The sequence below is a fragment of the Lissotriton helveticus genome, chromosome 7, assembly GCF_964261635.1.
Source record: "Lissotriton helveticus chromosome 7, aLisHel1.1, whole genome shotgun sequence".
NCBI classification, from domain to species: Eukaryota; Metazoa; Chordata; class Amphibia; order Caudata; family Salamandridae; genus Lissotriton; species Lissotriton helveticus.
This window is the reverse complement of record NC_136068.1, coordinates 1,396,063,029-1,396,077,368: the sequence shown is the minus strand read 5'-3', so window position 1 is coordinate 1,396,077,368 and position 14,340 is coordinate 1,396,063,029. Positions and strand designations below refer to the sequence as shown.

The window sequence follows — 14,340 nt, the reverse complement described above, 5'->3', positions numbered from 1 at the left end:
ATAGATTCACTCAGAGTCACATGCCAGACCTCGTACAGACCCGGAGATGAGAGAGCACCAACCACCATAATATTAGCACCAACAGATCAAGTGTATGAAAAGAAATGAATCCTAAATAGTCCAAATATAGAATTTTGAAGAGTCAAGCTGAGGGATATTATTGGATGTTCACACAATTTGAGAACTTCTGTGTCCATCAAGAGGCTACTGGAACACATTACTACCAGCCTATTTGATGTAACTACGCTATTGGACATTCACAGCACTAAATTCCACTTGGAGAAACTTTGCTCCACTCAAGGTGTATGACTGAGAGCCCTGTTGTAAAAACAGTGTGCCATGCATTTTCCTTTTTTGGGACCAGATCCCTGTGCTGGTGGTCAACTGCCTAGAGTAGCAAACCACCGGATACTAGGCCACAGAGCATTCCAAGTGTTGAAGATTCTGGCATGACTTAAAGTCAAAACATATCAACAGTGTAACAAGGGTAAGCATAAAGTAAGTACGTAGTAAGGGAAAGGAGAAACTAACCTAAGGAAGAAAATCAAAAGGTTAAGTGTCATATCCTCAGCAACATCAGTGACTCACATCAAAATGATATGTGCTAGAGTATAACATAACATTGCTTACTGGGTCAAACAACTGGTCTCAGTTGATGAAGGCATAGAATTTGAGACTCTGGACCAAACTCTTCCCAATTCGCATTAGGCCAAAACTCAAGTATGTCAGGATGTACTATAAATAATTCATGGCTGTTGGTACTTGATTAAGTCAAGCACTTGGTATGGCAACACAAACATGTAATGTGAAGATTTGCAATTGTGATACTGACGCAAAGAACTTAAGGAGATTCTGAAAATCCCAGAAGCTGGTCCCACAAGACTTTGAAATACTGTTTGCAATTTTGGAATAGCTGGGTATAAATATTCCTTCCACAACAATGCTTTTCTAGGAAATCATGGTTCCCAGTAGAGGGTGCTTATCTGTTCCGCTCTGAGCTGTATTTGGCAGATAAGATTTTGGGGCCCTCCAGCAGTTGGTGGCAATCGGAAGGATAACTCCACTTGGCCACACAACATCCACAGCGGCTTCATTGGAGAAATCCAGCAAGAAACAAGAAGAAAAGACTAAAGACAGGGAAAGATAGGTGGTTCTATATGTTGATCACTCTTAGAGAATAATTCTTATTGCATAATATGTAAAAAGACAATTGAAATAGAGATTAAGGATGTTATTAAAATTTGCATACACTACAAGACTTGGAAGGGTGACTGTAATTTGTGACCCATTATTTGAGAAGGTACCAGGGTCCAAACTTTGTGAAGAGTTGGCAACGAAGTGAATATGGTTTCTTGACAAAAAAACAACTCATGAAGTTTACACTTGAGTAGTAAAAGAGACAAGAATGTAATAGATTCCACAGAGGAACCTCATGTAAAGTTGCAATAGAGATTTATAGTATTTTGCCTAAAGAACATGTAATAGATGCTGCGATTGAGGCATGCATGGTATATCAGAACTGGCTAACCACGTGTACAACAGTATATAGGTACAAAAGTCTTCTAAAATCCCAAGAATACTGATGAGGCTTACTAGAACAGAAGATGCTTTGCTGATTGTGAGGACAACACCAGCAATCAAGCAACTTTAACTGTCTCTATCCCCAACCTCTTCCCTTGGATGTAAACTCACAGCAGGAGTATTTCTACTGCTAGAGTATGGGTACTCACAAACATTTTCCCTAGGGCCAAAACGTTTGGTCTGTGATATGACGGAGGGCTTCATTGGTACTAGTAGGGTGGTGGTCAGGGGTTGGGGGTATGAGAAATAATGTTGGTGTAGAGGAACCAGTGTCTGAATTGCCCAATGTGAAACCAAAAATTTGGGAGTTAACTAGGCTTTTCAATGAACTAAATTGTGTGATCCCATTCAAATGTTTTATTTCACTTTCCCTCCTTTTTCTTGATCACATATGAGGTTTTCGAAATAAACAGATTCACGATATGTGCAGTAGAAAACTTTCTCCTGTGTTTGATTTAATGAACCATAATGTTGTTTATGTAAAATACAAACCCAGGCTACCCAAAGAGTGCACATAAGAACTGACTTGCCCCCTAGTTCACTACTGGCATCATTGTTGGTGGGGTGGTGGGAGAGAGAGAATGGAAGTGTCTAACTTCATGTTTGAAAACTATAAATTAAAAAATATATACTTCTCAATGCACTGCTATAATCTGGTTTACTAAGGTGAAATAGTTCTGCATGTTAATGATATACACTTTTGGAATTTAACGGTGCAGGTCACCCTAGTTACTTCATTTTACTTCCTTTAACATAAATTAACCTTTAAACAAACACTTGCCTGTTTAGATGGCCATCTTTTAATGACAATAGAGTTGAGTGCTGCTGTTGACCAGGGGGCCGCATGCAAAGTTTAGGAGGGCCGCATGCACCCCCGGGCCGTACTTTGAGCATCACTGTGCTAGAGTATGCACACAAGGCTGGAGAAAAGAATTCTTCAATCTTGATAGGTAGTCTATGTTCAGGTTGTTGAGTACAATAGCACATTTTTCTACAGTTCTTGGCATTAACCCCCAGATTCTCCATTGTCCTCTTTTGCGAGTCCTTAATAGCGATTATTAAGGAATCGCTATTAAAGACTAGCCGATCAACCATACTGGAGAACCCCAGTGATCAAGGAGTGCGACCTATGTGGTGCAGCAAAACAAGATTTCATTCACTTGATCTGCATTTGTCCCGCACTGGACCAGGAACGCAGGAACAGGTTAAAAGCGAAGTTTGTACAATATGGTATTCACACTTGTCGTTCCGCGATCATACAAGTCCTGTGCTCCGGGGACCCACAGTTGATCTGCAGAGCAGTTAAATTCATCACCATCTTTGAGGAAAAGAGAGGAACTTTGGCAAAGATCCAATCCATACCCTGAACTTATAATACCTGTGTCACTATTCCCTGTGTAACTGTCTCTTGAACTTCAAACGCCATCCTTTTTATTTGATTTTAACTTCTAATTCTGTATGTACCTCCAGTTTAGTTTTAATATTCTTTGTTCTTAATATTACGGCATCTTATCTTTTGTAATGGTTTTTATTAACTACACAAATAAAGAAATTCATACACTTAGACTAGCAAAACGGGATGCATGTAGAAATCGCAATTTATTTAGCGATTTCTACTGCTTCCTTATTTACGATTCGCTAATTGCGAATCGCAAATAAGGAATGGCTTTCCCATTCATTCCTATGGGCCTCAAGGCCCATAGGAATGAATGGGGAGTCATTCCTTCTTTGCGATTAGCAATTAGCAAATCGCAAATAAGGAAGCGATTTCAAGGGTGCCAGGGTGTCCAAAGGGCACCCTGTAGCACCCCTGAAATGCAAATGTACACTGGTGCTGCGCACACACATGTCCAAAGGACATGTGTGTGTGTAACATACAACTTAGAAAAATGCACTAAAGTGCATTTTTCTAAGTTTTCGCTATTTACCACGAAGTTACACTTCGCGGTAAATAGCGGCCCCATATTGCGAATTTGCAATTTTAAAAAGGTTCATGAATAGCATTTAAAGAATCTCTAATTGAGATTCCTTAAATGTGATTCTTCGCAATATAGCGATTTCTAGTATAGCGATTTTTGCATTTGGGATGATGAATCCCAAATGCAAAAATAGCGCTCGCAAAGGGCCAGAAACTCAGAATCTGGCTCTTTGCGAGCCGATTTCAGTATGATGAATCTGGCCGTAAGACATTGCAAGAAAATGGGTAATTTTTAGGGGGGATGCAAATCCTATAAGGTACAACAGTTCAATAAATAACCTAGGTTTAACACCTGGTAGCTATTTCTCAACTTAAGAAAAAAAGCGTGTGTAAGGTATTTAGCAGCCCCAAAACAATTAAAAAGTCACAACGCAATACAATATAAATCCCGCAACCAATTTCTAAAAATAGCAGAAATTCTAAACAGTGATTCCAAAAGTACTAAAATCCTATAAAGAGAACATGAGCTATGAAATTTTAATGTTTTAGCGCAGAAAAGGCATGAAAAATGAATGTGCCAATGAGATGCTAATGTTCATTATTGACGGGGCCTAGCCACAATTTCAGGCTAGCCCAGATGGAGCGAAGGTCATCCCACTTAGTTTCTGAAATGGAAATTGAAATCCTTCTGTAGGACAAGCCTGAGGCTGTATCCATTGAAGTCCACTCGAATACAGATAGGCATTGGACGGGGTACTGCTGAAGTCATTGGTTTAGGTGGGAAAAGTACAGGAAAGGGAAATTCTAATTTCATGAATGGTGAAGTCCTCTCTCAGTCAGATATTTTTTGCGCCTTCGCCCAGTCAAGATTTCTACTTGGACACTTAAGGCCTGGTTTAGAAGTTGACAGATGGGAAACTCTGTCATAGATGTTATGGATATCCCATCCACCTTAGTACAAGTGCATTTTACCCTATGGCACTTGTCATAAGGTGGACATGATATCCATCAGTGTGATGAGATAGAGTAATCCATCTGCCAAACTCTAATTCAGGCCCTTCATCTTTGTATGGTTCCCTGGACCTCAGTGACTGTATGCAGGGGCTATGACTCATTCCAGCAGAGGCCACCAGCAGGGTTCAGATCAGGTTCAAGTTGCTAATAGTCGACTGGGCACTCCAAGAAATTGCCTCTTGCAGTTTGTTGTGTCCCTGCATCTAGACGAGGCGCTCATCCAGACCCGAGGAGTTCACTTCTCATCCCAGAGGTCACAAGCAGCAGGTCCAGCCTTCCTCTATTCTTTTTGAGGTCGGTCCAGATGCATGTTAATGAGCTTGGGCGAGGTACCACTTTTATAGGATTAATTAGCCTGTGTGTGGTGGTGGCTGCTACACATTCCCTAACCAGAGTATGCAAGAGGCAATCACTTCCACTTTCGCAACATATACTGTTTGTTTTATTGCAAACTTTAGCACAGTGCACTAGTCTGATGACAATCCAAATTGGCAGCACCCTTCTGCCCTTGGAGGTTTCGGGTGTGTCAACCAAGGGATTTTTTATATTATTGAGCAGTTCCTGCTCAACTAAACTGAGCAGATTCTGGCACGTTCTCTCCCTCCCACTGGGAAAGTGCCACTCTGGCTATAGTTGGCCATAGAGCAAAGGCATCCCTTTCCTAGGTCTCTATTTACACTTATCCATAGACCGGTAGGACTCATCCTGGTCCCTTTTAAGTTAAGGAAATACAATTTCTGAACCATTTCTATTTTCCCTTCCTGAGCTGAGAGGAATCACATACCTCACACCAGGATCTTCCTGACAAAAGGCTAAAGCCATTGCTTCTGCCCTGGGAGCAGCTTTCACACCTCTTTAAGGGGAAGCATTGACAGGACCAGATAAAGGAAGGCTAATGCTGATCAGCATACTGGATGTTTAACCAGACAAAGTCAAACTTTTTAGAAGTTACTTTTCCTAAACTAAGAAAAACTCCAACTTCACCCATGGACTAAAAGGTCTTAAAAAGAGTAAATGATAATTTCCATAGCTTATTTTGAACTTTGTGTTTTTTTTATAGGCCATCTTCAGCACTTTACAGTGAAAATAGCTTTTGAGCACTAGTCACTATCGGTAAAAGGCAACACTTAATTGTTGAACGTACCACTTTTAAATATTAGGCACCCAACTTTGTGGGTTACAATGCCTACTTAGTGGTGACTGTATTTAATATTTAATATTTAAAAGTAGAGTTTTTTCCAGTCAATACTGGTTTTTTGACAGGTTCACCAGGAGATTCAAAAGTTGCAGCACGTTGGCCTGAAACTGTGTTTTTCTTGTCAGCCAAGTGGATAGCACATTATGTGCTGTAGCTCATGGGTGACATTTAACTTTCCATGCCATTGGTGTATAGTTTCATGCATCATATACTAAGGTCTTGTAGGAAAGTTAAACATTCCAATTTTACAATGTCATTGATTTTAGCCACATACACTGGGAAGTGGACAGCAGTGCCCCAGTGTGCAGATTCTAAAAACCAGCAATAAAATTCAGGAAAGAATTAGGGTGACCTTGCAAAAAGGGTCATTTTCTCACAAGGCTTATAATTACTTATGTTTTATCCAATGTGGCACATTAAGTGAAATTGACATGTTCAACAAAGTTATAGCTGATCCACACTTTTACGAGAATCGCTACTCCCGGCCGACTGATACTCTGGAAATTACTCGAGTCTGTGAATAGTTACATGATAGATATCGAGACATCATTCACCTAAGGATATGTGGAGATACTCCTCCATTATGCGCTGTTGATGATAGACTTGGCTTTGTGAGAAGCCTAAAAAGTAGATAAAAGAATAGAGTGTGGGATAAAAAACCTTAATGACAAGTGAGGAGGAAGGGTTGGACTGTAGACACAAGTAAAGTGGAATTTATTGCCATTATTAGAAGGACGGTCTAATTATTTATCACCCAGATAATAAGAACATTGACAGTACTCCCTGGGTTAACTAATAACGTCATAAGGGGAGCACCTCTAGATCAAGTATTAAAAAGAATAGCTAGGGCAAAGATGGAGGCGCAGGAGAACGTAGCTAACAAAGCTGCTAAAACATACTTAGCAAATAGAGAGAGATGCTACGAGTTTAATGAATTTGTGGGACGTACTTTGGCTATACGAACTAGGCAGAACGTGTCTACGGCTCAAGTGCGAGGGGTTCAGGACGAAGCAGGAATAATAGTCTCAGATACAGAGGGAATAAGAGAAGTATTTAGAAAATTCTATACCTTATTATATAATCAAGAGAACCAAACTGACACCTCTAAGATAGGCGATTACCTCAGAGATGTCCCAGTAACAATGTTATTGGAGAACGAAGCAAAGGGACTAGAAGAGCCTTTGAGCTCCGACGAGATTTTTACTGCCTTGACTAATCTACCTTCCTGGAAGCCTGCTGGACCTGATCAGATCCCAGTAGAATTTGTTAAGACTTTTTGGGACACAATTAAACAGGATCTTACAATTACAATGCAGCAGGCGCAGGGGGGGACATCCATCCCGAAAAGCTGGGCAGGTGCAGATATTGTCATAATTTTGAAAAAGGGCAAACCAACTGACCAACCTGGATCATACAGACCCATAACATTGATGAATGCGGACACAAAAATATATTCGAAGGCATTGGCTCTTAGAGTAGCCAAAATAATCAATAGACTTGTGAGCATTAACCAACACGGGTTTATACCGGGGAGAGGCACCACCCATCACATACGAAAAGTCATTACCCTTCTTGATGTTGCAGAGGTAACAGGAGACCCGATAACGATTATGTTATTGGACGCTGAAAAAGCTTTCGTTCGGGTCTCCTGGGACTTTCTATGGTTTATATTGAGGAGGCTGGGCTTTGGAGAGGGAATGGTGAGAGCGATTCAGGTATTATATGAGGCCCCAACCGCTCGCATTCGAGTAAATGCTGGATATACACTTCCATTTAAAATAAAAAGGGGAACGCGACAGGGGTGACCCTGCTCCCCGCTCCTGTACGCTCTCTATATGGACCCGTATATACGCCGCATAGAATTAAACAATAATATCTACCCAGTAGACACTTATGGAACCCAATGCAAAATTCTGGCCTACGCAGACGATGTAGCGATTGTCACTCCTAAACCTATTGAAGCAATGGCAATGGTTGAGATGGAAGCCCAACAGTTTGGAGAAGTGTCAGGTTACGCTCTCAATACCACGAAAACACAGATTATTAAAAACTGTAAAGCACATTGCTTAGATAGTCGGGTGGTGGAAAGCGGAGTTTATTTAGGGGTAACAATCACAGCGGATCTAGATAAATTAGTGGAGGCAAACATAGCACCTATAATAAGTAAAGTCAAGAAGGATTTAGACAGGTTACACAATATACATTTTTCAATAGTGGGACGAACGAATATAATAAAAATGATTTTCTTACCAAAATTTTTATACGTATTTAAGGCTATACCTCTTTTATTTGAGGCAAAATGGTTCAAAACCTTGGAGCATATGATAAACCGATTTGTCTGGTCGCATGGAAAGACCCGAAGGGCATTGAGATTTATGGCTCTACCTAGGGAGCGTGGTGGATGGGCCTTGCCAGACTTAAAACTATATTACTGGGCGGCATCCCTTCAATACATGGCAGGGTTATTAGGAGGGGGAGAAAATGAAGGACAAGATCAGTAAGGAACCCTAGCAACCTACACATTGGCTTAAAACAATTAAAGCAGCACATAGGATTTGGACGTCATTTGCTAAAAAGTTTGGACTTGGAAGATATAATGCCTACACTAGGTTTAAAGGTAATCCTAATCTCCCTGAGGAGATATTTTCAGGGGTGGTTTTTAACGAGTGGGCGAGACGCGGGATCACGAAGGTGGGGGATATTATGGGAGCACAGGGGGTAATGCAATTTAGCGGTCTACAGGCACTATATGGGCTGGATACAACTAATTTTTTTAAGTATCTGCAAATAAGAAGCTTTATGATAACAAAAACTGGAGGGGTGGAGGGATTTAATTCAAATCCCATCTTGGACATTATAGAGAATGGCACAGAGGGCACAATAAGAAGATTTTATTCTGAGTTGATAGAGCATCAAGCTGATGATCTGGAAAAGTTTGAGAATAAGTGGATACAGAAACTGGGGGTTGAGAAGAACTGTTTTCATAGATCATTGGAATTGGGTCAGAAACTCCTATGTTCAGCACCACTCCAGTCACAACATTACAAGACTCTTTACCTACTATATCATACACCCGCCAGGATAGCGCAATGGGGAGGTACAGCTGGAATTACATGTCCAAGATGTGACAGTGATGAAGCTGATCTTGTCCATATGCTCGCGACGTGTACCCATTTAAAAACCACCTTTGATGAAATCGAACTATTTCTTAAAAATGCATTAAGGATAGAAATCACACTTACTCCAGCAGTGGTAATGCTTGGAATAAATCAGAGTGCTACCCAGGTATCTTATGAATATTTCATATTTTTGACTATGGCTGTTCTGAGACTATGTATTACCACAGCTTGGCTGGACCGTATACCACCCACATTTCATCAACGGCTAATGAAGTTACTGAATATGTATAATCTTGAAAAAGCAATTTATGCTAGGAAAGGTGTAACTGGTAAGAAAATAGGTAAGGAAATATGGGAACCTATTCAAAGATGGAGAGACATAGACCCAGTATAGGAGTTATTAAAAGGAGTGACTCAACGACTTAATCATTTTGTTGGATTTAAGATGTTATATGTTTTTATTATATTTGATGACTGTAATGTTATTGTTTACGCCTCTCTATAATGTATAGCTTGAGATACACTGATGGATTATATAATCTGGATGTTATATTATCTTATATGTTAATTTCTATTAACCTGTATTTTTTTTTTATTTGTGTGCCCTGTACAAATATAAAATGGGGAAAAATTTCAAATAAAAACATAAAAAAAAAAAAGACAGTACTCCCTGGGTATTTTTACTTTGGTTGGTTCTTTAGCTGGTCCTGATGAAGGTGGCGTGCATCTTCCTCCAGTGCCACCGAAACGCGTCGACCACTGATATTTAGATCCTGCTCATCGCAGTTGTCTCTTTGGTCAAAGGAGATTATTATTTACATCTATGTCTCCTACTTGCCAAAGTTTTGAATGTAGTATGAATGCTGATGGGACCAGTATGAATGTATGAGAGAGTGTTATTTTTTTCGCATGAACCTTTTACCTGGGGCTTAAATGATGTTAAAAAAAACTGTGAAAAGTTACAGCTTTATATGATGATTATATTTGTGTATGTTGATCAATCAGATATTGTTTATTGATAATGAATTTGATATTTAATAGAACAGTGAAAGAAAAAAATGAATAAATAAAGTCACAAAGAATACTGATGTATCTGCATGATGTTGTAATCTAATACAGCTCATTCTTGAATTCAATTGAATCATTGAAAAGAAATATAGGTCAAGAGGGAGTTTCTATAGTGTGGTTCAACAAAGGTATAGTGTACAGGGTAGATCATAAGACATGAATGTCACTAAAGTACACTAGAGGAAATTAATTTAATAACCAAATTAATTGTTGAAGTGGCAGCTTAACTGTGAAGTGACCAGCAGGAAGCAGTCAACTTTCAAACCAGCTGTGTATCCAGAGTAAACACACTGGCACAGGAAACATGTGATGTCATGTCCGAGCACCCATTGGTGCCAGTTGAGACTCTTGTGAGTGAACACTACATAGTCTATTATCAGGTAATGTGGGTCGGGTATTTCACCCACTGTCATAATGTTTCCTTTTATGTGGTGTCCTGTCTCTTAGTGAGAGGAGAACTGCACCTGCTTACAGTAGATGGCCAGGCGTGAGCATGGCACAGCAATCTCCTTAACGCTGTACATGGTCACCTCTATATTCTGTTGGTTGGAGCCTCTTGACGAGCAGTAGCCTCACGGATGGCATTCCATGCCAACGTAATGCACAAGGCAACTTCTTGCCATGGGGTTCCACGCCACACTTCCTAGTGAATGGAAAGAGAAAGTATCAAGGCAACATTTGGGCGCTCAGAGCAGTGTAAGCTGAATGAACATTGCTGTGGGGTCCATTACAAACGTGATTCAGCATTGGCCACAGTCAGAGCTTGAGCATAAAAACTGGTGAAAAGCACAGGAAGTCTTTGTGGACACCAATTAATTTTGCACTTGCTTCAAGTTAGGCATAACACGAGTTTAGATGTACAAAGCTTTCTTTGGTTGCAAATGGCCCAATTGTCAGAATTGGGCCGTTTGCGACCACAAAAAACCTGTTTACAATTTACAAAAGGCAAATTGTGATTCAGTAACTTGCTACCGAATCGCAATTTGTGTTCGCTACCAAACACCGATTTGGTATTTGGAAAGGGCGACCAAATCAGAATTGTATGTATTAATGTTTTGCAACCAAATTCCGGTCGCAAAACAGCAATACTTTACCACTAGTTTAGAAACTGATGGTAACCTATTTGCGAAGTGGAAGGGGTCCCTTGTGGATCACTTCCCTTTGAGAATGTTAATAACATATTTTTTAGAAGCACCACTGCCTACTCTTAAAAAATAAAAATGCAATGTTTATTTTTTATTTTTTTTAATGCTTCCCGTTTTGCTTTGAGGAAAATGGGCTGCATTTAAAAAAAAAGAAAAGATTGCTTTAATAAAAAGCAATCACAGACATGGTGGTCTGTTGTCCTCAGCAGGTCACCGTCACTATGATTGCTACGATTCCTGAGCCGCCAATTGTGAACCACCTCATTAAAATGCATGAAGTATGTTTATTGGTGACCCACTAGGAATCGCTAATGAAACTCAAGAGTTTCATTCATTAGGAATACTGATTTCCTATTTGTGATTTGGCGAGACTTGCAATGAAGCAATCGGTATTCCTAATCTTTGTACATCTGGCCCTAAATTCACTTTCCATGTTGAGTAAAGGGAGAACGTCATATCCCATCACCATCAGGGTCTTGTCTAAGGTTGGTACTGAACTTCAATCATGTCCAAAATGTTGTAATAATCCACTGGGACAAACACAGGGTGTCAAGCAAGGTATTTGATTGGGACAAGGTATCAGTGGTGTCATTGGCGGCCAAAGGAATCCCAGCTGCCTACACTAGACCGCCACCAAAACTCAGGCCGCAGATCATTCCAGGAGCTGAGCATTCACGCATGACTTAAAGTCACAACAAGCCCTGCTGAGCCAATCCATTCTCCTAGATAGTTATTTAGACATGCTCAAAAAAGCATTAGTCCTAATGTACCTTATTTTCTAAAGATTTGCACAGTCGCTTGCACAATCAGGTGCAATTTTCTAACCAGTAAATAAGGGAATCGGTGTCACAGTGCCACGTTTTTTCATGTGATGTGATCCGGTGGCTAAGGAGTTTAGTGTGGAACCAGGTGAATGGAGTCCTAATCAAGCGAAATAGTGCAATCCTACGCTGAGAACGTAATATCCTAACGCTAAACAAAAAACTGTGAGAGCTTAAAGCATGCTGACTAACCCTGCAACGAAGCACTATAAAAGAAAAGTGCAGTTTCCCAAGCTTGTAAATGGAAAATATTTGAATGGTTTGGAAATTTGTAAAACACAAAGGCCCTTTAGGTAATTCAGGTTTGATCTTTCCTTGCCCAAACTTAGCGGGACTTTGCAATATTCTGTGTTCTGCAGCTTAGAACAGGAGAACACATGTGCTATTGTGGTGTTGTTAGCCCACATCCCAAATCGACGACGCAGAATGGAAGGCAGTATTATATATCAGGGGAAAAAACAAATCCCTGGGAACAGCTGTGGTGTCACGGTCTAGTTGCCGGACAACCACGTGACAGCCCGCAGGGCCTGATGGGAGTGCGCGTGGGCTTGCATTAGATTACAGGGTACAGGGTACGGAAAGGGGTGAACGCAGATCTCTCCCTCTCCGGAATAAACTTCAGTTGTTCTGCAATTACAACCTCCGTGTTACCTTGCGGGGATATGCCTATGTTACAGTCTGGCGAAGAGCTGGCATGAACCCCACTGCATTCAGCCGTTCAGGGCGCCCTCCGCACCGCACTGTAAACGCGGCGAGAGGTGCACATGAAGTCTCTATGACAGAGAGGGAGAGCGGCAATATCTGTGCAGATTATCGCCCCCCTGCAGTTTGGCCTTCTGAGCATCCTGGCCACGAGGTACGACCCCAGCGTGCTTATAACTGCGTGTTCTACTGCCCACACCCCGTGAGGCCACAGCGCTATGACAGTCTGGGGCACTTTTAGCAGCCATACAACCTGCACGACTGACAGTGCACATGCCATGTGCTCCAGGCATAGCTCCCGCCACTGCATGCGGTCCGGGGCCCCTGCATCAACATCGCCTGCAGAAGAGGGCTGCTCCTCTACCTTAAAGCCTCCATGCCTTCAGCGTGACCTGCGCAAAGCATCACAGTGACACACACACTTGCGTCAGTCAAGGCAGTCACGCTCTACACATCGCCTGACGTGACTGGGCAAGGTCCAAGACATCATGTGGTATTTCCACAGTCCACTGCTTCTGTGAAGTACCCACCGGTGCTCGCCAGCACAACTTCCGGGCGCATCCTTCTAAGCATTCATACTGCTGCCTGCTGCACACTCCCCTTGCTGATGGTCAGCCAGTGCGAGTATACCCCAGCATAGCATGATGTGTGCCCAAACCTTCTCATTAACGAATCCTGTACCTTTCCTCCCCAAGCCTGGGGAGCCGGCCATGAAATGGGCAGATTGGAAGGAGTACTTCCTCAACTACTTGTCTGCACTGGAAGATGAAGGTGAAGAAGCGTTCTCCAGCACACGCAGTGAAAAAATATTATTGCACAATCTCGATCCTGAAGAGTTGCGGGTATATGAGAACAGCAACAGATATAGATGTGTTCCAACATGCACTGGACGATTTAGATAATCATTATCAGCCTATAATTTGCTTAGCCATAGACAGATAACATTTTTTCCAGAGGAAACTAAGCGACACTGAGACGGTAGAGGACTATGTCGCTGCACTCAAGAAACGAGCTGTAAATTGTAAATTTGGCCACCGTCACGACGAGCTAGTGCACGATCAGATCATAATGCACACAGTCAACACCAACGTACAGGAAAAGCTATGGGTGAGCAGGGAAGCGCCCTTTCATGAAATAATAGCGATCGTTAAAAAGGCTGAACTGTCCAAAAGATGTGCTACAGCAGCTAAGAAGGACAAGGAATGTAAACCCACGGTGTGCAAATTAGGTGAAAAAACAGCTTCCACTGACAAGCCGGCCCCCACTACAGAACACAGGTATGGCCGATGGCCTATGAGGTCCACTGCTGGGCCCACTAAACCTCCCCTTGAGAGGAAAGGTTCTTGCTACAGGTGCGGGAGCCAGACGTACATGGCCAATGACAAGCGATGCCTTTCCTTCCATGTAAAATGGTCCTTTTGTGGGGTGTGGGACATTTCAGAAAAGTCTGCAGACAGAAACTCCGCAGTAACTCTGTAAAATGTGTCATGTACAACTCAGAACCTGATGTGGTGAAGGGGGATGGTGATGAGGATTGTACCTTATGCATTGATGAACAAGTATTGGGCGTAGATTGCAGTGCAAGAAAAAAAAGATCCTGTATCTTGACCATTGGGGAGTCCAGATTTCCATGGTAGCAGACTCCGGGTCCCCATTCACAATAATACAAAGGGAGGTCTGGGACAGTGAGTTTGCCGACATCATAGGTCACCACCATTCCCCCGACAGATGTACATCTGTCACTTTCACTGGGGAGAGGATTCTCATGGTTGGG

At 41.7% G+C, this 14,340-nt stretch overlaps 1 long non-coding RNA gene across 1 annotated transcript in view; it reads left to right on the top strand.

The window, feature by feature from the left end:
• LOC144770312 (uncharacterized) overlaps positions 1-14,340 on the top strand; it is a 470,316-nt gene that overhangs the window by 90,168 nt on the left and 365,808 nt on the right. The gene's annotated exons all lie outside the window — the stretch shown is intronic.